Here is a 24,513-nt window from a genome sequence, read left to right on the forward strand (position 1 = left end):
TAGTGGTGTTATCACTAGACTATTAACCCAGAAACTCAGCTAATGTTCTGGGAACACGCGCTCGAATTCAAAGTCCACCATCTACCGTGGCGGGATTCGAACGCGTGTTCCCAGAACATAAGCTGAGTTTCTGGGTTATTAGTCTAGTGATAACACCACTAGGCCATTGTGTCTCCTCCTAAGCCTACTTCTGACACTAATAAATAAACTTTAATAAGTCAGACTCCATCACGCGATGGGGCAGCGAATTTCACAAATTTGCCAACTTCTGTGAGAAGTAGTTCCTCCTCATCTCAGTTTTAAATCTACCGCCTCTCAACCTATACCTGTGACCTCTTGTTCGAGATTGCCCCACAAGAGGAAACATTTGGTCCACATTTATTTTATCAATCCCTTTTAGAATTTTATATACCTCGATCAGATCCCCTCTCATCCTTCTAAACTCCAGCGAGTAAAGCCCAAACTGTTTAATCTCTCCTCATACGTCAACCCTTTCACCCCCGCAGTCAATCTGATGAACCTCCTCTGAACCTTTTTTGGCAGGAGGATGAATGCCCATTTCAGCCATCTGACTGATGAAGAAAGCTCATTGTCTATATCCTGGCACTGATTTTCTCACCAGATGCTTGTCCAGCCTCAATTGCCCCCTTCGGTTTTTCAACCACCCTTTCGCCATATTTTGTTTGAAAATGGTTATATCCGATCAATCAGTGTAGCCTGACTCCTCTGAGGATCAGGCTGTGCCCCCTTCCATGGCTTTGTTGGCTCTTCCCTATCTCTGTAACCTTCTACAGTCCTGCAACCCTCCAAGATCCCTTGCATTCCTCCGATTCTCTTGCCCATCACCAATTTCCCTTGCTTCACCTTTGGCCACATATTCAGGCCCGAAACACTGGAATTCCCTCCTTAACCCACTCCCCGTCTCTCTCTTCCTTTCACATGCTGATTCAGGCCGACCTCTTTGACCAAGCTTTCATCAACCTTGTGATGTAGCTCGGTGTCAAATTTTGCTTGATAATCGTGCCCAAGTGATTTGATTTACATTGTTAAAGGATCAAGCTGCGAATGCAAGTTCTTATTCCTTGCCACGAGTGAGAGTGTGACCGAAGTCAGCCTCTGTTGTCTCTTAGAAACTTGGAAGCAGGAGGAGGCCATTCGGCCCTTCAAGTCTGCTCCGCCGTTCATTATGATTATGGCTGATCATCAAATTTAATATCCCGATCCTGCCTTTTCCTCCATTTTCTTTGATCCCTTTAGCCCCAAGAACGATACCTAATTTCTTCTTGAAGTCACACAATGTTTTGGCCTCAATTATTTTCTGTGGTAGTGAATTCCACACATTCACCAACCTCTGGGTGAAGAAATTTCTCCTCACCTCAGTCCGAAAAGGTTTACCCCTTATCCTCAAACTATGACCCCATTTTTTTTTCTGACAGCACATGCTGGCATTAATTCTGCTGTTGCCATTCACACCTCCCCTCGAGGCATCTTACAGAACCATAGAGTCCCTACAGTGCAGAAGAAGGCCATTCGGCCCATTGAGTCTGCACCGACTCTCCGAAAGAGCATCTTACCCAGGTCCACATCCCCCCACCACATGCTATCCCCATAACCCTGCGCATTTACCATGGCTAATCCAAGTAACCTGCACATCCTGGGACACTAAAGGGCAATTTAAATTGACTAATCCACATAATCTACACATTTTGGGACACTAAAGGACAATTTACCATGGCTAATCCACCTAGCCTGCACATCTTGGGACACTAAGGAACAATTTACCATGGCTAATCACCTAATTTACATATCCTTGGACAATAAGGAAAAATTTACCATGGCTAATCCACCTAACTTGCACATCTTGGGACACTTGCCTGGATGGGTGCAGCTTCAATATCACTTAAAAAGCTTGACACCATCCAGGACAAAGTAGGTCACTTGATTGGCACCACATCTACAAACATTCCATCTCTCCACCACCGACGCTCAGTAGCAGCAGTGTGTACTATCTACAAGATGCACTGCAGCAATTCATCAAAGATCCTTAGACAACACCTTCCAAACCCATGACCACTTCCACCTAGAAGGAAAAGGGCAGCAGGTACATGGGAACACCACCACCTGCAAGTTCCCCTCCAAGCCACTGACCATCCTGACTTGGAAATATATCGCCGTTCCTTCACAGTGGCTGGGTCAAAATCCTGGAATTCCCTCCCTAACGGCATTGTGGGTCAACCCACAGCACATGGACTGCAGCGATTCAAGAAGGCAGCTCACCACCACCTTCTCAAGGGCAACTAGGGATGGGCAATAAATGCTGGCCCAGCCAGCGACGCCCATGTCCCATGAATGAATTTTTAAAAAAGGAACAATTTACCATGACTAATCCACCTAATTTACACATCTTTGGACACTAAGGGACAATTTAGAATGGCTAATCCATCTAATTTGCACACCTTGAAACACTAAGGAAGAATTTACCATGGCTAATCCATCTAATTTACGCATCAATTTATGCAGACACGGGCAGCATGATGGCACAGTGGTTAGCACTGCTGCCTCACAGCGCCAGGGACCTGGGTTCAATTCCGGCCTCAGGTCGCTGTTTGTGTGGAGTCTGCACGTTCTCCCTGTGCCTGTGTGAGTTTCCTCCGGTTTCCTCCCATAGTCCGAAAGATGTGCTAATTAGGTGCATTGGCCATGCTAAATTCTCCCTCAGTGTACCCGAACAGGAGCTAGAGTGTGGCGATGAGGGGATTTTCACAGTAACTTCATTGCAGTGTTAATGTAAGCCTACTTGTTACACTAATAAATAAACTTTAAACGTGTCACATGGCATATACTGTACAGATACAGACCATTCTGTCTCCTCCCATTGAATCCACCTCACTGCAGCACACCTTTCTAATCCTTTCTCCCTCTTGTACTTGTCTCATTTCCTTTTGAAAGCATCCAAGCTACTTGCCTCAACCACACCCTGCATTTCTCATTCTAACCACTCTCCCGGTTAGGAAATGTCTCCGCATTTCCCTCCTGGGCTTTAATAAGAACTATTTTGTACTGACAGCCTCTGGTTTTGTATCCTCCCACAAGTGGAAACAATTCCTCCATATTGTCCCTTTCCCAACCCGTTTGCAATTTTAAAAACCTTGAATCGAGCGACTTTTCAATCTTCTATTTTCCAAAGAATATATGCCCCAACCTGGTCAACCTTTCAAGTTCAGTTAAAATTATTTTTTAATCTCCACTGGCAAATATCTGATCTCAGCAGAAAGGTTCAATTGGCCTGAACAGGTCCTTTTCCTAACTGGAACTTTGAGTGGAATACCCTCGACTGATTTTGAATTTAATTTGTTTTGCCCATGGGACACGGCATCGCTGGCTGGGCCAATATTTCTGGCCCATTTCTCATTGCCCTTGAGGGAGCAGTTAAGAGTAAACCACATTGTAGTGGGTCTGGAGTCACATGTAGGCCAGACCAGGTAAGGACGGCAGATTTCCTTCCCTAAAGGACATTAGTGAATCAGATGAGTTTTTACAACAATCGATTCATGGTCATCTTTAGAGCTTTTGAATTCCAGATTTTTATTGAATTCAATTTTAACATTCTCCGTGGTGGGATTTGAACCTGGGTCCCCAGAGCATTACTCTGGGTCTCTGGGCTAGTAGCCGAGTGACAATACCACTATGCCACTGCCTCCTCACAAATGAACAGCTGGTGTTGACAACTGAGTTGGAATTATCCTCACACTAGACACTTTCCCTGATATAAAATAATTCCTTGATATACTCTGCCCGGCTAGCTCAGTCGTTAGAGACTCTTAATCCCATGGTCGTGGGTTCGAGCCCCACATTGGACGCTGTTATTTAGGGGCAGCACAGTGGTTAGCACTGCTGCCTCACAGCTCCAGGGACCTGGGTTCAATTCTGGCCTCGGGTCACTGTCTGTGTGGAGTTTGCACATTCTCCCCGTGTCTGCGTGGGTTTTCTCCGGGTGCTCCATTTGCCAGCCACACTCCAAAGATGTGCAGGTTGGGTTGATTGGCCATGCTAAATTGACCCTAGTGTCAGGGAGATTAGCAGGGTAAATATGTGGGGTTGCGGGAAAAGGGCCAGGGGTAGGATTGTGGTTGGTGCAGACTCCTTCTGCACTGTAGGGATTCTATGATTCTATTTTAATCTGGGAGTTTGTTCTAATCGAGTGCAATAGCTAATGGTATGATGGCATTCATGAACAAGACACTCCTAAGGGTTAATAACAAAATAATTAGCTTGAAGGGGGGGGGGGAACTTCTTCCACTTCTCAAAAACATCCCGTGTGTTTTCCTGACTGTTCCTTTCTTATCGACACCCCCACCCAGCTTTAGCTCCATCCAGCAGTGCTTCCTGTATTCCTTCCTGCCTCGGGTTCAAGATACAATTGCGAGCAGTTCCTTTCACTTTTTATGGAATGCTAGCTTCTCACGACCTACACCCGTTGGAGCAGCGTGCAAACTCTCTGCACTCAACATGTGTCGGAGCTTTTAGTGGGAGCGACCAGGGAATTTTCCCAGATTCAGCTGCCTGCACCCCTCCCACCCGCCTCTGGAGGCGAGGAAATGGGAGCAGTGGGTGGATGCGTGGGTGGAGGAACATGGAGTAGAAAAAAAAATCAGTAAAAGAGACAATCTATGCGGAGTTTGCATGTTCTCCCCATGTCTGAGTGGGTTTCCTCCGGGTGCTCCGGTTTCCTCCCACAGTCCAAAGATGTGCGGGTTAGGTTGATTGGTTATGCTAAATTAACTCTTGGTGTCAGGGAGATGAGCAGGGTAAATACGTGGGGTTGCGGGAATATGACCTGGGTGGGATTGTGGTCGGTGCAGACTCGATGGGCTGAATGGCCTCCTTCTGCACTGTAGGGATTCTATGAAACAAGCAACATTCACTCTTGACTTTTGAGAAGATTGGGGATGTGGGAAGGTGCAGTGTGGATGCTGTTGTGAGTAATCGGGATGAGCAGTGATTGCGAATATTGTGTGATGGGTTGTTTACCCAGTTTTTGCTGTGATGTCAATGGGTGGGTCGGATTGGTACACCAGAGGCTGCCCTCCCGTAGTTAAGGACAACTCAAACTCGCATTTATACATTTAATCTTGCAAGAGGCGTGTCACAGAAGCATCATTGAATAACTGAACCAAAGTGAGAGATGTTAAGGGTGACGGTGAAACAGAAATTTGGTTAAAGAGGGAACAGTTTACATTTATATAGCACCTTTAATGTTGTAAAGCATTGCAAAGTGCTTCACTGGAGCATAATAGGACAAATAGGTGGCACAGTGGTTAGCACTGCTGCCTCACAGCCCCAGGGACCCAGGTTCAATTCTTGGCTGCGTGGAGTTTGCACGTTCTGTCCATGTCTGCGTGGGTTTCCTCCGGGTGCTCCGGTTTCCTCCCACGGTCCAAAGATATGTAGGTTAGGGTAATTGGCCATGCTAAATTGCCCCTAAGTGTCCCAGGATGCCCAGGTTAGAGGGATTAGTGGGGTAAACATGTGGGGATACGGGGATAGGGCCGAGGTAGGATTGTTGTCAGTGCAGACCTGATGGGCCGAATGGCCTCCTTCGGCACTGTAGGGTTTCTATGAAAAAAATGTATGACGCCTTGCTTTCATATCTTACCTGAAGGATAAAGCACCTGACAGTGCAGCACTCCCTCAGTATTCCTGCACTGTGGGGAGGAGGAGGGGGGGGCGGTCAGTTGAGATTTTGGGTTCCAGTCTCTTGACTTGAAGCTGAGACAGAATGGAGAGAGCTGCCCACAGAGTCACAACTCACAGCCATTTGGAAACAGCATCGCGAGATTCACAATGGCGTTCACCAGAGGGAGAGCGTACCCTCAGCACCCTTCAAGAAAAGTGACGGATTCTGATTACCACACTTGTGTTTTTTTAAAAGTTTATTTATTAGTGTCACAAGTAGGCTCACATTAACACTGCAATGAAGTTACTGTGAAAATCCCCTAGTCGCCACACTCCGATGCCTGTCCGGGTACACTGTGGGAGAATTTATCATGGCCGATGCACCCTAACCAGCACGTCTTTCAGACTGTGGGAGGAGACCGGAGCACCTGGAGGAAACCCACGTAGACACGGGGAGAATGTGCAGACTCCGCACAGACAGTGACCCAAGCTGGGAATCGAACCCAGGTCCCTGGCGCTGTGAGGCATCAGTGCCAACCACTGTGCCGCCGTGCCACCCCATGTTTGGGGAGGATGGGGGTGGGTTGGAGTATTGCTGATTCCAGCTGCACCAGCAGAAACTCCTCTCTACGCAGCAAAGGCTGTTCATTTACCCCCCCGCAGGTTCATCATGGCAATCGGAGCTTGTGTTAAGTGGCAGCTGTCCAATGCAAAAGCTCAACCAAGGATCTAGTTCATCTCATCGCTTCATTTTCCTTGGCAAAAAAAAACGTTGAGACACTTTGGGATACAAATTGTAAGTAGGTCGCAGATTGCCCTGGTTTTCCCTCACACTTGTATCAGCACTGATAACTCTCCACCTTCAACAGCCTCACAGGGAGGGGGGGATGGCTAAATCCTGCTGATTATTGGATGAAAACCAGGTTAAATCGAATAATTATTCCCCCAAATATTTTACATAGGATTCACAGCACAGAAACAGGCCATTTTGCCCGACTGTTTTATGCTGCCATTTATGCTCCACACAAGCTGCCTCCTAATTAATTCTACATAACCACCCTTCAAGCTCAGTGTTGGCCACTGGTGTCACAGTTGCAAATCTTGCGGGAGGTGATGGAATCTGGAAGAATCCTGGTCAGTTCATTTCAACCTTTGAACCCGACAACACGGTCTGTGGTGGTGTAACGGAGTAAAGGTGAAGGGTAAAGTCGCCACACCACACCTCAGGCAAGGTTGAGATGATGGGGCTTTCATGACTTACATCAGCCGGTACGGGAATTGAACCCACGTTGTTGGTGTCGCTCTGCGCCACGAACAAGCCGTCCAGCCAAGTGGGCTAACCGACTCATGGGCGGTGCTACATTGTTGTAGGTGCTGTCTTTTGGATGAAATGTTAAACTGAGGCCCTATTTACCCTCTCAGGTGAGAATACAAGATCCCACGGCCACTGTTTTGATGACGAGTAATGGGGGGGGGGGGGGGGGGGGAGAGGGGGGTGGTTCGGGGGGGGCGGGGGGCAGAGGGGGGTTGGTGGGGAGGGTGGTGGGGAGGTAATAAGATCCAGTGGAACTGCTTTGGAACATAGGAATTAGGAGCGAGAGTGGACAATCCAGCCATTCTAGCCCACTCCGCCATTTAACATGGCTGACCTTATCCTGGTCTCAACTCCACTTTCCTGCCTGCTCCCCATAGCCCTTTATCCTGCTTTTCATCAGAAACATAGCCATCTCTTTCTTGAATCTGTTGGCTGATTCTGCCTCCACCGCACTCTGGGACAGTGAGTTCCACAGATTCACAACCCTCTGGGAGAAGTAGTTTCTCCTCATCTCAGTTTCGAACCTTTCCAAGATGCTTCATTGGTTGTAAAGTGCTTTGGAACATCTTGAGATTCATAGAATCCCTACAGTGCAGAAGGAGGCCATTCAGCCCATCGGGCCTGCACCGACAACAATCCCACCTAAGCCCTATCTCCTTCACCCTACATATTTACCCTGCCAGTCCCCCAGACTCTAAGGGGCAATTTTGCATGACCAATCCACCGAACCCGCACATCTTTGGATTGTGGGAGGAAACCCATGCAGACACGGGGAGAACGTGCAACTCCACACAGACAGTCACGCGAGGCCAGATTCGAACCCGGGTCCCTGGTGCTGTGAGGCAGCAGTGCTAACCACTGTGCCACCGTGCTGCCATGTGAAAGATGCGTTAACAATAAGAGGTTTTTTTTTAACCCGCCTTCAGAGGAAAAAATAAATCCCAAAAATAAGGCAGCCTACACATAACCCAGTCTGAATGTTGGATCTTGGGACAAAGCCTTAGGATGGCACAGTGGTTAGCACTGCTGCCTCACAGCTCCGGGGACCTGGGTTCAATTCCCGGCTTGGGTCACTGTCTCTGTGGAGTCTGCACATTCTCTCCGTGCCTGTGTGGGTTTTCCCCGGGTGCTCCAAATTCCTTCCACAGTCCAAAGATGTGCGGGCTAGGTGCATTGGCCAAGCTAAATTGCCCCTTAGTGTCGCAAGATGTGTAGGTTAGAGGGATTGGCTGGGTAAATGTGTGGGGTTACGGAAATAGGGCCTGACTGGGATTGTTGTTGGTGCAGACTCGACGGGCTGAATGGCCTCCTTCTGCACTGTAGGGATTCTATGGATTCTAAGATCAACACACACATTGAGTATCAGTGTGGGAGTGTGATACCGGAACTCCCTCCACACTGCACCGCAAGTGTCAGCTTCGATAGAGTGGCCAAGTCTCCGAGCGGCAGGATTTCAATCTGACACCTTCCAGCTCCCGAGGCAGTACTGCGATGGGGCTGTGACATGGTTGGCGACAGCACCCACATCCCGGGCAACAATGGCACACATCACGAGTGAAATGGTGAACAGCCTAACGCAGACTTCCACCAGCTTCCAGTGGCTGCTGTAAGAATGTGTTTGTATTTGCAGTTAATTTGCTGACTAGAATTGGCTGGTCTGATTGCGACGCAGGCTAAAATTGAATCTGTAATTGGGGTCACCTTGGCTGGTGTTGTTAAAAAGCAGAATCAGCTCAAAACAGAATGATTTTCCACGATATATATAAATGCTGAAATAAATAAACATTTGGTGGTTTACACCCCTCTCCAGTTTTATCCTGAGCTCTCCCTTTCAAAGGTACTGATTCACATTGTGGACAGTTCCACTCTCATTGACAACTCTCCCAAAATGGCCATTCTAACTGCAGAAAACTTTGTGGGTTTTTCAGCAGTGGAGATCAAACACGTCTGTGACTGACAACCCTTTCCAGCCAGGAGGTCGCTGGATCATAAAATCACAGCGTCACGCAACCATTACAGGAGGCAATTCGGCCCATTGAGTCCATGCTGGATCTCTGCAAGGGCAAAATAGCTAAACCAATACCCCAAATGCTTCCACACAGCAGACCTGCAAACTTTCCCCCTTCCAAGACCTTTTGGGCAGCACAGTGGTTAGCACTGCTGTCTCACAGCGCCAGGGACTCAGTTCAATTCCCAGCTTGGGTCACTGCGTGGAGTTTGCATGTTCTCCACGTGTTTACCGGCGTTCCCTCCATGTGCTCCAGTTTCCTCCCACACTGTAAAGATGTGTCGGCTAGGTGGATTGGCCATGGTAAATGCAAAAGTTTAGCTTATTTTATTAGTGTGGTTGAGGCAGATACATTAACATTATGTGGTTGGTCTAGGTCGGACAACATGATCGGCACAGGCTTGGTGGGCCGAAGGGCCTGTTCCTGTGCTGTGCTGCTCTTTGTCACAAATAGGCTTACATTAACACTGCAATGAAGTTACTGTGAAAATCTTCTAGTCGCTACACTCCGGCGCCTGTTCGGGTACACCGAGGGAGAACTTAGCATGGTCAATGCACCTAACCAGCACGTCTTTTGGACTGTGGGAGGAAACTGGAGCATCCGGAGGAAACCCGCGCAGACACGGGGAGAACGTGCAAACTCCTCACAGACAGTGACCCAAGCCGGGAATCGAACCCGGGTCCCTGGCGCTGTGAGGCAGCAGTGCTCACCACCGTGCCGTGAGAGTACAAGATAGGGTGTGGAGGAGTAGGCCTGGCTACCACCTGGCTAAGATGCTCTTTCAAAAAGTCAGTGCAGACATGAGGGGCTGAATGGCCTCCTGTACCATAGGGGTTCTATGGAACTTATAATTCCCTTTTGAAAGCCACAATTGAATCAGCCTCCAGCATTGCCTCAGGTAGTACATTCCAGATCCCAATCACTCACTATGTAAAAAAGATTTTTTCCCATGTCCTCTTTGGATCTTTTCGCCATTTGCCTTAAATCATTGCCCGAGGGTGCTCTATCCTTTCTCCAACAGGAAGAGTTTCACTCTATCCACTCGCCTCATGATTCTCCACACAATTCTCCGCTCAACCTTCCGTCCTTGAAAGAGGACGACCCCAGCTTTGCTAATCCGTCAGGCAACCGAACTCCCTTGTCCCGGGAGGCTAAGGAAATTTGGCATGTCTGCTACGATGCTCACTAATTTTTACAGGTGCGCCACAGAAAGCATCCTTTCCGGGTGTATCACAGCTTGGTATGGCTCCTGCTCCCACCAAGGCCGCAAGAAACTTCAAAGGGTTGTGGAAACCGCTCAGTCCATCACGCAAACCAGCCTCCCATCTGTCTATGCTTCCCGCTGCCTGGGAAAAGCAGCCAGCACAATTAAAGACCCCGTGCACCCGGACATACTTTCTTCCACCATCTTCCAATGGGAAACATTGGTTGGTCCCCTGGCTTGGTGCAAATGGTAGAGTGAGGAATATGCCAGGCCCCAAGGTTACAGATTGTGGTTAAATACAATTTTGCTGCTGCAGATGATTGAGAACACCTCATAAACACCCAGCCTTAAGCTCCAAGATCTGTTCTAAATGTAACACATTTAGCATGGCGGCGGTGCCACACAACAATGGAGGGATCCTCAATGTGAAGATGCGACATCGTCTCCACAAGGACTGTACGATGGCCATTCTTACCAATGATGTCTTGGACAGAGGCTTTTCTGACTTGTATATGGGGGAGAATGAGGCCAAGTTGATTCTTCCATTGTGTTGGCTCTGGCTGCACTGTCACAGGCTCAGACCAGAAACTATGTCCCTGAGGCAGTTCGGTAGTGATGCTACCCAGCCACTGTTGGGGATGGACATTAAAGTCCCCACCCAGAGTAATTCTGTGTCCTTGCAACCCTCAGTGCTTCTTCAGTGCTCCAACATGGAGGAGTACTGATTCATCACTGGAGCTGGGTACAGGAGGCATTAATCAGCAGGAGGTTTTGTGGCCTGTGTTTGACCTATTTGCTCACATTTGGCTTGAAAGTGATGATGTTCCCAAACACAAACTGCCCTTGCCCTTCTAGTTGGTGCAGCCCGTGTGTTTGGGAGGTGCCATTTTGTCCCTATATTTGCCTACGCAGCAAATCAACTGGACAATGTCACTTATTCTGCAAAGTGCGCTGGAGTGATTCTGAGAAGGGTCAGCACTACATAAACACAAGTTCCGCTTTATGTATGATGATCATAAAATCGTAGGATCCCTACAGTGCAGGAGAAGGCCATGCGGTCCATTAAGCCTGCACCAGCAACAACAATAATACCCAGACTCTATCCCTGTAACCCCACACATTTACCCTGCTAGTCCCTTTGACACGAAGGGGCAATTTAGCATGGCCAGTCCGCCTAACCTGCACATCTTTGGATTGTGGGAGGAAACTGGAGCACCCAGATGAAACTCACACAGACACGGGGAGAACATGCAGAATCCACACAGACAGTGACCCGAGGCTGGAATTGAACCTGGGTCCCTGGCGCTGTGAGGCAACAGTGCTAACCACGGTGCCACCGTGCCATGATCTGTGGGTGCGGGAAATTAGGAGGATAGGAAAGGAGTAGCCTATTCTGCTGAATTCTAAATGTGCCTCTGTAAGTGGAAACAACGTGTAAAGTGCTTTTGCTGTTATTATGTACGTGCAAATATTTTGGATTGTTACAGGATGTTAGGGGTGCAGCAATCACAGATCCTGAATCTTGGCACAAACATTAGAGGGATTGAAACATGGGGTGTGTGAACCACTTCCTAACTTCCTGTAACTACCCAAAACATTAATGTTTGTGTGTCACTTAGTTTTCCAAATATTTGCAGTCGAACACTGCTCCTTTAATGTAGGAAAATGTCCCAAGATGCTTCACTAGAGCGTTAGAATACAGCATTTGACACAGAGACAGAAGGAGATATTGGGATAAAACTCTCGTTCACAGAGTTAGGGTTTTGGTATTGTCTTGAAGGAGGAAAGAGACAATTAGGGAGGGAATTTCAGAACTTACGACCAAAGTAGATAAAGGTGCGGCCACCAGCGGTGAAGCGATTTAAATCAGGGGTGTGAACAAGGCCAAATATAGAGGATTTGATCTGATTTATTGTTACATGTATTGGGATACAGTGAAAAGTGTTGTTTCTTGCATTGCTATACAGGAATGCAGCATAGAGGAAAATGCAAGGCCCATAATAAAAATGAGGCATGGAACATTAGGAAGGATGTCTTTGATTTGATGTATTATTGTTACGTGTATTGGGGTACAGTGAAAAGTATTGTTTATTGTGCACTATACAGACAAAGCATACTGTTCATAGAGTACATAGGGAAGAAGGAAAGGAGAGAGTGCAGAATGTAGTGTTACAGTCATTGCTAGGGTGTAGAGAAAGGTCAACTTAATATAATGTAAGTCCATTCAAAAGCAGCAGGGAAGAAGCTGTTCTTGAGTCAGCTGACACGTGATCTCAGACTTTTGTATCTTTTTCTCGACGGAAGAAGGTGGAAGAGAGAATGTCCGGGGTGCGTGGGGTCCTTCATTATGCTGGCTGCTTTTCCGAGGCAGCAGGAAGTGTAGACAGAGTCAGTCTATGGATGGGAGGCTGGCTTGTGTGATGGACAGTGTTCACAACCCTTTGTAGTTTCTTGCGGTCTTGGACAGAGCAGGAGCCATACCAAGCTGTGATAGAACCGGAAAGGATGCTTTCTATGGTGCATCTGTAAAATTTGGTGAGAGCCGTAGCGGACATGCCGAATTTCTTTAAGTCTCTTGAGAAAGTAGAGGAGCTGGTGGGAGGAGGGGAGAGGTGGCCAAGGAGATTTACCAGAATGTTCATTGGGAATGGGGGACTTCAGTCGGATGGAGGGACTGGAGAAGCTGGGTATGTTCTCCTCAGAGCCGAGGGGCTAAGGTGCAATTTGACAGAGGTGTTACAAATCTTGAAATGTTTTGATAGAATAAATAAGGAGGAAGTGGCAGAAGGGATAGTATCCAGAGGGCACAGGGCTAGGATGATTGACAAAACAGAGGCAATATGGAGAAAGGTTTTTTAAATGTTGTGATTTGGAATGTACTGCCCCTAAAAGGATGATTGAAACAAATTCAGAAGTAGCTTTCAAAAGGGAGGTGATGGCCTCGTGGTATTGTCGCTAGATTATTAATCCACAAACTCAGCGAATGTTCTGGGGACCCGGGTTCGAATCCCGCCCCGGCAGATGGTGGAATTTGAATTCAATAAAAAAAAAATCTGGAATTAAGAATCTACTGATGACCGTGAAACCTTTGTCGATTGTCGGAAAAACCCATCTGGTTCACTAATGTCCTTTAGGGAAGGAAATCTGTCGTCTTTACCTGGTTCGGCCTACATGTGACTCCAGAGCCACAGCAATGTGGTTGACTCTCAACTGCCCTTGGGAAACTAGGGATGGGCAATAAATGCTGGCCAGCCAGTGATGCCCATGTCCCATGAATGAAAAAAAGGGAACTAGATAAATATTTAAAGGGCAAGTTTTTTTTACAGGGCCCTGGGGATGCAGTAAGGGAGTAAAATTAATTTGATGGCTCCATTAAAGAGCCAGTACAGAAAGAGTGGGCCAAATGGCCAGATTAAACAAACAGTAATGTGATAATGGTGGTTGAATCTGTGTTTATTGATGTTAGTTGAGGGATGAATATTAGACCGGGCAATTAGGGAGAAGTCCCCTTCTCTCCGTTAGATAGTGCCATGGTATCCTTCACATCCATTTGAGAGGAAAGACAGCGCATCAGTTTTCCATCTCCTCCATTAGGCAATGCAGCACTTACTCAATCCTGCGCTGCCAAGTCAGCCTAGACACTGTGCTCAAGAGCCTGGGCCAGGGACTTGGAACCCACAACCATCTGACTCAGAGTGTTACCCACTGATACACACGTGACAATCTGGAAATCGTAAAAAAAAACCTCTAGCAAGAAAATGAATCAAATATAAAATAAAATGATTGACTCATTTTCTGCTCAGGTCCGCAATGCTTCATGGTTACATTTGGGGTTGGAAGTTCCCCTGTCTCAGGGAGTCCACCTTCACCTGTTGGCCCTCATTGCCATCAGGATTCACCAAAGCTGGGATCCTTACGGTGCCTAAACCCTTCACATTTGTCCACATGGATATCTGCCTAATTTCCCTCCCCATCCTCTGTCTATTATTTCTTATTCAACTGCATTAAAGATTTCAACTGCACAGCAGCACAGTGGTTAGCCCTGCTGCCTCACAGCACCAGAGACCCGGGTTCTATTCCAGCCTTGGGTCACTGTCTGTGTGCACATTCTCCCCATGTCTGCGTGGGTTTCCTCCAGGGTGCTCCGGTTTCCTCCCACACTCCAAGGATGTGCACGTTAGGTAATTTGATGCTAAATTGCCCCTTAGTGTCCCAAAATGTTTTAAAGTTTATTTATTAGTGTCACAAGTGGGCTTACATTAACACTACAATGAAGTTAATCTGAAAATCCCCTAGTCGCCACACTCCGGCGCCTGTTCGGGTACACTGAGGGAGAATCCACCTAACTAGCAGGTCTTTCAGAATGTGGGAGGAAACCGGAGGGAGCCCACGCAGACACGGAGAGAACGTGCAGACTCCGCACAGACAGTGACCCAAGCTGGGAATCGAACCCGGGTCCCTGGCGCTGTGAGGCAGCAGTGCTAACCACTGTGGGACCGAGCCGAACCTGTGCAGGTTAGGGGGATTAGCAGGGTAATTACATGGGGTTACGGGGATAGGGCCTGGGTAAGATTATAAAAGGTGGGTCGGTGAGGGCTCGATGGGCTGACTGGTCTCCTGCACTGTAGGTATTCTATGACTCCTTTCTGAGTTCCTGCCCCATCAGCACGGATTATTCTCCATTTAAACAAATTAATGACTTTCCAAGTGAACAGTTTTCTGAATTGCTGCACGGGCAACTCAACTTATGAATTAATTACCATAATTAACCCTCCTTGATTTGAAAATTAAACTCACTTTGGAAATTTCCAGGGCGTTTTACCCAACAGGCGGTGTGACTGCAACTCACGATTAACAGACACCCAGCTAACAATCTGCAAACGGTGTCTATCAAAGTTACATTGAGTCTACAGCACAGGGACAGGCCATTCAGCCCAACTGCTCCATGCCAGCCTTTATTGCCCATTTTATTTTAATTTAAAGTAAAGTTTATTTATTAGTATCACAACTAGGCTTACATTAACACTGCAATGAAGATACTGTGAAAATCCCCTAGTTGCCACACTCCAGCGCCTGTTCGGGTATGCTGAGGGAGAATTTAGCTTGGCCAGTGCAACTAACCTGTACATCTTTGGACTTTGGGAGGAAACCAGAGCACCCGGAGGAAACCCACGCAGACATGGGGAAAATGTGCAAACTCCACACAGACAGTGACCCAAGCTGGGAATCAAACCCAGGTCCCTGGTGCTATGGGACAGCAGTGCTAACCACTGTGCCACCAACTGCTGCGCCAGTTTATTTTATTCCACCCTATCCTTCCATTTCCCCCTTCACTGGGCCTCTGACGCAAATCTTTGTCTCGTCGCTGGACACAGGTGAGGTCCCAGAGGAATGGAGGATAGCTAATGTGGTCCCGTTATTTAAGAAGGGTAGGAAGGATAACCCAGGTAATTATAGGCCGGTGAGCTTGACGTCCGTGGTAGGGAAGTTGTTGGAGAGGATTCTTAGAGATAGGATGTATGCGCATTTAGAAAGGAATAAACTCATTAACGATAGTCAGCATGGTTTTGTGAGAGGGAGGTCATGCCCCACTAACCTGGTGGAGTTTTTTGAAGAAGTGACTAGAATGGTTGACGAGGGAAGGGCCGTGGATGTCGTCTATATGGACTTTAGTAAAGCGTTTGACAAAGTACCTCATGGTAGGTTGGTGCAAAAGGTTGGATTTCATGGGATAAAGGGGGAGGTGGCTAGATGGGTGGAGAACTGGCTTGGTGCTACCAAATAAACCTGTTGGACTTTAACCTGGTGTTGTTAAACTTCTTACTTGGTCACAGAAGACAGAGGGTGGTAGTGGAAGGGTCTTTTTCCGGCTGGAGGCCTGTGACTAGTGGTGTTCCGCAGGGCTCTGTATTGGGACCTCTGCTGTTTGTGATTTATATAAATGATCTGGAAGAAGGTGTAACTGGGGTGATCAGTAAGTTTGCAGACGATACGAAATTGGCTGGACTTGCAGATAGTGAGGAACATTGTCAGAGGCTACAGAACATTGTCAGAGGCTACAGATGGATATAGATAGGCTGGAAATTTGGGCAAAGAAATGGCAGATGGAGTTCAATCCAGATAAATGCGAAGTGATGCATTTTGGTAGAGCTAACGTAGGGGGGAGCTATACGATAAATGGCAGAACCATAAAGGGTGTAGATACGCAGAGGGACCTGGGTCTGCAAGTCCACAGATCCTTGAAGGTGACGTCACAGGTGGAGAAGGTGGTGAAGAAGGCATATGGCATGCTTGCCTTTATAGGACGGGGCATAGAGTATAAAAGTTGGGGTCTGATGTTGCAGATGTATAGAACGTTGGTTCGGCCGCATTTGGAATACTGCGTCCAGTTCTGGTCGCCACACTACCAGAAGGACGTGGAGGCTTTAGAGAGACTGCAGAGGAGGTTTACCAGGATGTTGCCTGGTATGGAAGGGCTTAGTTATGAGGAGAGATTGGGTAAACTGGGGTTGTTCTCCCTGGAAAGACGGAGGATGAGGGGAGACTTAATAGAGGTGTATAAAATTATGAAAGGCATAGATAGGGTGAACGGTGGGAAGCTTTTTCCCAGGTCGGTGGTGATGTTCACGAGGGGTCATAGGTTCAAGGTGAGGGGGGGGGGCGGTTTAACACGGATATCAGAAGGACATATTTTACACAAAGGGTGGTGGGGGCCTGGAATGCGCTGCCAGGCAAGGTGGTGGAGGCGGGCACACTGGGAACATTTAAGACTTATCTAGATAGCAACATGAATGGAGTGGGAATGGAGGGATACAAAAGAATGGTCTAGTTTGGACCAGGGAGCGGCGCGGGCTTCGAGGGCCGAAGGGCCTGTTCCTGTGCTTGTTCTTTGTTCACTCTGGGTGGTACAATGGCACAGTGGTTCTACTGCTGCCTCACTGCGCCAGGCACCTGGGTCCAATTCCAGCCTCGCGTGACTGTCTGTGTGGAGTTTGCACGTTCTCCCCGCCTCTGCGTGGGTTTCCTTCAGGTGCTCCGGTTTCCTCCCACACTCCAAAGATGTGCGGGTTAGGTGGATTGGGCATGCTAAATTGACCCTTAGTATCAGGGGGATTAGCAGGGTAAATATGTGGGGTTATGGGGATAGTGCCTGGGTGGGATTGTTGTTGGTGCAGACTCGATGGGCCAAATGGCCTCCTCCTGCACTGTAGGGATTTGATGATTCTATGATTATTCCTAACACAAACCAGCCGGGTGAATGGTCTAATACTGTAAACTGGAGTTAAGGAAGCCGTAGAAAGGCCAATAAAATTCCTGGTGCAATAGACAGTGCAAAGCGCAGTGAAGGCAAATGTGTTTATATAAATATATCGAAATTGAATCTTACAGAGGGAAGGAATGAATAACCACTCTATCATTTTTCACAGAACAGGGGTGACATACATGTGTGAAGAGGCAATTAACAGAGACAATAGTAAATGAGCTTGCTACTGTGGAAGATTCTTCTCTGCATATTGTTCAACCTCTATCTTGTATTACAGTCGACATGAAACACAAACTCCCTCAGCTGCTCTGGCCCTTTCTAATACAGTCATCCCTTCCCCATAAACCCTAATACATACAAAAGCCAGCGGATCATATTAGAATAGGAGAGCCTAGTTTATTCAGGGCCCATGCTGGATCACTATTCCAAAGCCCTTCTATTCATTTATTCTGTGATTGGATTATATCCCAATGTCATCAACAGGAGCAGGGTCTTGTATTTGAATTGGCTTCTGCTGATTTCCTGTCAGAACATCAGCTTGGAGCTCAATAAAGCAACAACAACAACAACTTGCATTTGTATAGCACTTTAACATAGAAGAATGTTAAGGAAGCAGAATGAGACATTGGAATACAAGTAAGCCATTCAGCCCCTCGAGCCTGTTCTGCTGCTCCATTAGCTCATTGTTGATCTGCGTCTTAACTCCAGCTACCTACCTGTCACCCTTAATATTAAAGTTTATTTATTAGTCGCAAGTAGGCTTACATTAACACTGTAATGAAGTTACTTGAAAATCCCCTAGTCGCCACACTCCAGCGCCTGTTCGGGTACACTGAGGGAAAATTTAGCATGGCCAATGCATCTAATACAGGTGGTTGGTCTAGGTAGGACAACATGATCGGCACAGGCTTGGTGGGCCGAAGGGCCTGTTCCTGTGCTGTACTGTTCTTTGTCACAATAGGCTTACATTAACACTGCAATGAAGTTACTGTGAAAATCTCCTAGTCGCTACACTCCGGCGCCTGTTCGGGTACACTGAGGGAGAATTTAGCATGGCCAATGCACCTAACCAGCACGTCTTTCGGACTGTGGGAGGAAACCAGAGCACCCATGCAGACACAATTGAGTTGACACCGCCTTATAAATATTATGGCAATATCATAGAACCCTAAAGTGCAGAAGGAGGCCATTCGGCCCATCGAGTCTGCACCGACCACAATCCCACCCAGGCCCTATTCCCGTAACCCCACGTATTTACCCTGCTAATCCCCGGCACTAGGGTCAATTTATCATGGCCAATCAACCTAACCCGCACATCTTTGGAGTGTGGGAGAAAACCGGAGCACCCGGAGGAAACCCACGCAGACACGGTGAGAACGTGCAAACTCCACACAGACAGTGACCCGAGGCCGGAATTGAACCTGGGTCCCTGGTGCTGTGAGGCAGCAGTGCTAACCACTGTGCTACTGTGCCGCGCTATAGGAGCAAGTCAAAGGCTGGGAATTCTCTGATCAGTAACTCAATCTCTTGACCCCCCCCCCAAAAGCCTTTCCACCATCGATAAGGCACAAGTCAGAAGTGTGACGGAATACTCTCCACTTGCCTGGATGAGTGCGGCGTCAACAACACTCACAAAGCTCGACACCATCCAGGACAAAGCAGCCTGCTTGATCGGCACCCCATCTTCAACACCTTCAACATTCACCCCCCCCACCCACTAACAACACACAGTGGCAGCAGTGAGCACGATATACAAGATGTGCTGCAGCAACTCCCCAATGCTCCTTCGACAGCACCTTCTAAACACGCAATCTCCAGCACCTTGTAGGACAAGGGCAGCAGGCAGACTGGAAAACCACCACCTGCAAGTTCCCCTCCATGCCATCCTGACTTGGAAGCATATCGCCGTTCCTGCACTGGCTGGGGTCAAAATGCTGGAACTTCCTAAAAGCATTGTGAATGTGTCTACAACACATGTCCTGCAGCGGTTCAAGGTGGCAGCTCACTATCCCCTTGTCAAGGGCAATTAGAGATGGGCAATAAATGCTGGTCTTGCCATTGATTTTCAAATTCAATGAATTACTTTTTTAAAAAAGCTAGCACATGCATGAAGGGCCGAATGGTGATGTGTGATTCCATGATATATATGCATGTGTGGGTATATATAATGCACATACACATATACACATTGGTGGCACAGTGGTTAGCACTGCTGCCTCACAACCCAAGGGACCCGGGTTCGATGCTCGGGTCACTGTCTGTGCGGAGTTTGCACATTCTCCCCGTGTCTGCGTGCGTTTCCTCCGGGTGCTCCGCTTTCCTCCCACAGTCCAAAGTTGTGCGGGTTAGGTGCATTGGCCATGCTAAATTGTCCCTTAGTGTCCCGGGATGTGTAGGTTAGAGGGATTAGCAGGGTAAATATGTGGAGTTATGGGGATAGGGCCGAGGTGAGATTGCTGTCAGTCCAGACTCGATGGGCCGAACGGCCTCTTTCTGCACTGTAGGGTTTCTATGAATTCTATACACACGCTTTTACATATATATATACACACACACACACATACATGTATTATACACACACATGTATTATACACATACATCACACACACACATATATATCAGCAGACACCCAATGCTGTGTTAATTATCTTCTCACTCTCACCTTATTACAGATCAGCCCTCACACAACGAAACTCCCCACTCCAAAGCCCAGGATCACATTTCAATGCAAACCGCGGAAGATTGGAAACCCCCTTTGTAAGAGCTCTCCTCACAGCGCCCACCCACCCACTCCCATCCACATCCCACTCACCCACCAAAAACCACCCCACCCACCCAGGCTCACCTTCTGATTCAAACAAGGAGTCAAGACAGAGCCCCCATTGACCTCCCCTCCTGTCTGTCCAGGGGGATGGGTTGGGGGGATGATCTGGAGCCCACCTCCCTCCCCCCCCCAGCTCTCTCTTGTCCTTGCTGGGGCAGGATGCAGGACAAATCCCCAAACGCCCGAGTCTGCTGCAGTAGCGGCTCCTCCAGAAATCGAATACTTAACCGCAGTGGAGGTCGAGCGGGGGGAGGAGAGGGAGACAGAGAGAGAGAGAGAGTCTGCAGGCTGCATTTTAATTTACATTTAATTCCGAGTAAAGCCCCATCAATATCTCTCTCCTCCCTCCTCATCCTTTCTTTCAGAGCAATTAGTCCACCTTCTGTGTCCCGTCTGAGTCCCCCCAAAACACACACACACACACACACAAACACTTACCTGATTGTACCTGGCAACTTTATTCCCAGCTCCTGAGAGTCGGAGATGCAATGGGCTCTTTGCAGTGAAGTTTGTTGATGTTTCCAAACTGAGAAAGGGAATTGGCCACTGCAATCCACTCGTTCTATTTCCGATCCTGTGTGTGTGTGTCTCTCTGTGTTTCCCCTTTGAATAATAAATGAATTCCAGGCAGTGTGTGTGTGTGAATGTGCAGTTTCGTTCTCTCTCGGATCACTCAACGCACACACCAGGGGGAGAGAGATCAGTACAAAGGGGTGGAGTGGGGGAAGACAGACCGCACAGTCGATGCACACTCCTCAGTCTGACTCACTGCATCTCAGTCACATCAACCACCCACCCCACACCCCCCCTCCTCCTCCCTGCACAGGAGACCCAGAACTAAGCACCGGTCCAATCAGAACTGAGTCCACAGTTTTTAAAAAGCAAGTCATGCTTTAGGAATTCCACTTAACCCCTTCAAACCCCCTCCCCATACAGTGGATTGCAGATCCCCTGTTATGATGCAAAGAATTTGACAGCTCAGCCACAGCCCATTCGGCCCCAATGTTAGGGTGGGTGCTGCTTATGTCATAGTGTCAGGGTGACCAGCTAGGGCAAATGCATGGGGTTATGGGGATAGGGCCTGGGTAGGATTGTGGTCGGTGCAGATTCGATGGACTGAATGGCCTCTTCTGTACTGTAGGATTTTATGATTCTTCTATGATCATAGAATTATAGAAGCCCGACAGAGCAGAAGGCCATTCGGCCAATCGAGCCTGCACTGACAACAATCCCACCCAGGACCTATCCTCTTAACCCCACATACTTACCCTGCTAATCCCCCTGACGCTAAGGGGCAATTTAGCATGGCCAATCCACCCAACCCGCACATCTTTTACTGTGGGAGGAAACCGGAGCACCCGGAGGAAACCCACGCAGACACGAGGAGAATGTACAAAACCCACACAGATAGTGACCCAAGGCTGAAATCGAACTGGGGTCCCTGGTGCTGTGAGGCAGCAGTGCGAACCACTGTGCCGCCCATTCCATTCCGCCCAATCACCACCAAAAATGCCTTGCATTTATATAGCACCTTTAGCTTCCCACAGGTTAAAACGCCCCCAGGGGCTTCACAAGAGCATTGCAAGTGTGACGCTGAGTGACAGAAAGAGATACTAGAGCAGGCAGTCAAAAAATTATTTACTTATTTATTAGTGTCACAAGTAGGCTCACATTAACACTGCAATGAAGTTACTGTGAAAATCCCCTAGTCGCCACACTCCGGTGCCTGTTCGGGTACACTGAGGGGGAATTTAACATGGCCAATGCACCCTAACCAGCACGTCTTTCGGCCTGTGGGAGGAAACCAGAGCATTGAGCCCATTAAGTCTGCACCGACAACAGTTCCAACCAAGCCCTATCCCTGTAACCTTACGTATTTACCCTAGCTAGTCCCCCTGACAATAAGGGGCAATTTAGCATGGCCAATTCCCCTTAACCTGCACATCTTTGGACTGTGGGAGGAAACTGGAGCACCTGGAGGAAACCCACGCAGCCACAGACAGTGACCCGAGCCGGGAATTGAACCCAGGTCCCTGGCGCTGTGAGGCAGCAGTGCTAACCACTGTGCCGCCCCCACCTGCTTGGTCAATGGGAGGGTCTTAAAGAAGGCCAGAGAGAGAGAGAGAGGAGAGGTTCAGGGAGGGAATTCCGGAGATTTGGGCCCCCCCCAAGACAGCTGGCAGCATGGCCGCTAATGGTGGAGAGATGGGAATGGGGCATGGCCAGAACTAGGTGAGCACGGATATCTCTGAGGAGTGTGAGGTTGGAGGAGATTACAGAGATAGGAGGAACGATTTGAAAATAAGGATGAGAATTTTACAATCGAGGCGTTGCTGATTTTCTCCTTCATACACTGCTAACTTCCCCTTAAATGAATCTATTAACCTCTTAGGGTGGCACAGTGGCACAGTGGTTAGCACTGCTGCCTCACAGCGCCAGAGACCTGGGTTTGATTCCTGACTTGGGTCACTGTCTGTGCGGAGTCTGCACGTTCTCTCCGTGTCTGCGTGGGTTTCCGTCGGGTGCTCTGATTTCATCCCACAGTCCGAAAGACATGCTGGCTAGGTGCGTTGGCCATGCTCCCTCAGTGTACCCGAACAGACGCCGGAGTGTGGTGACTAGGGGATTTCATTAACTTTAATTTTACTCCATGTGGTAGTGAACTCCACATTCTCGCCACTCTCTGGGTAAAGATGTTTCTCCTGAATTCTCGACTGGATTTATTAGAAACTATCTTTTATTTGTGACCCCTAGTTTTGGTCTCCCATACAAGTGAAAACATTTTTAATTCTAGCCTTTCAAACCCCTTTGTTATTTTAAGAATCTGGCGTAGCTCACCCTGAGGTTTTCTCTCTTGCAGAGAAAGCAGCCCAAGCCTATTCAATCTTTCAAAGAGATTAGTTAGGAACAAAGATAGATTGATCTTGCATTTTGTTCCATTCCTTTTTTCTCTTTCACAGGATCTGGGCATCCCTGGCGAGGCCAGCACTTATTGTTCATCTTGAACTACCCTTGAGAAAGTGGTGGTAAGCTGACTTCTTGAACCTCTGCAGTCCATGTGATGTAGGTACACCCACAGTACTGTTAGGGAGGGAGTTCCAGGATTTTGATCCAGCGACAGTGAAGGAACGGTGATATATTCCGAAGTCAGGATGGTGAGCAGTTTGGAGGGGAACTTGCAGGTGGTGGTGTTCCCATGTGTCTGCTGCCCTTGTCCTTCTAGATGGCAGAGATTAGGGTTTCACCGAATCCCTACAGTGCAGAAGGAGGCCACCGACCACAATCCCACCCAGGCCCTGCTCCCACAGCCCCACGTATTTACCCTGCTAATCCCCTAACACTAGGGCCAATTTAGCATGGCCTATCAACCTAACCTGCACATCTTTGGAGTGTGGGAGGAAACCAGAGCAGCCGGAGGAAACCCACGCAGACACGGGGAGAAAGTGCAAACTTCACAGACAGTGACCCGAGGCCAGAATTGAACCCAGGTCCCTGGTGCTGTGGGGCAGCAGTGCTAACCACTGTGCCATGGCGTTGGTTTGGAAAGTGCTTCAGTGCATCTTGTATATAGTACACCCTGCTGCCATTGGGTGTCGGTGGCGAAGGGAGTGAATCTTTAAGATGGTGGATGGAGTACTGATCTAATGTGCTGTTCTGACCTGGATGGAGTGAACTCTTAAGTATTGGAGCTGCACTCATCCAGGCCAATGAAGAGTATTCCATCACACTCCTGACTTGTGCTTGGTGGACAGAACTTGGGGAGTCAGGAGGTGAGCTACTTGTCTCAGAAATCTCAGCCTCTGACCTGCTGTTGTAACCGAAGTATTTATTCGGCTAGTCCAGTTCAATTTGCGGTCAATGGTAACCCTCTGGATGTTGATAGTGGGCAATGAAGCAACGGTAATGCCATTGAATGTCAATGTCATTGGGTATTAACATTTCACAACGTTGCATTTCAAAACTTTGTCACATTTTGTTATAAAATGCATGTTAATGTAACAATGAGAAAGTGCATGAGCAGATTATGAATCTTTTTCAAGGGTTCTTGCTGTCCAAACTGCCTCTGAAGGCTATTAGTTACTCTTTTCACTCCTCGGTTTCGGGTCATTACTGTGCTCACCCCAGTTCAACGCCGGCATCTCCACATCACAATTAGAACATAGCTGATCTGTATATCTTAAATCTACCTCTACTCCTTGATACCATAATCTTTAATAACTT

At 48.0% G+C, this 24,513-nt stretch overlaps 1 protein-coding gene across 1 annotated transcript in view; it reads right to left on the minus strand.

The window, feature by feature from the left end:
* The window catches only part of LOC144494767 (A-kinase anchor protein 2-like), a 172,391-nt gene extending 151,298 nt beyond the window's left edge, over positions 1-21,093 (minus strand). The window contains exon 1 of the mRNA XM_078214078.1: positions 20,731-21,093. The gene's annotated coding sequence lies outside the window, so the exon portion shown is untranslated. The remainder of the gene's footprint in view (positions 1-20,730) is intronic.
* Positions 21,094-24,513: the final 3,420 nt, after the last annotated feature.

The sequence above is a fragment of the Mustelus asterias genome, chromosome 6 (assembly GCF_964213995.1).
Source record: "Mustelus asterias chromosome 6, sMusAst1.hap1.1, whole genome shotgun sequence".
Lineage (NCBI taxonomy): Eukaryota > Metazoa > Chordata > Chondrichthyes > Carcharhiniformes > Triakidae > Mustelus > Mustelus asterias.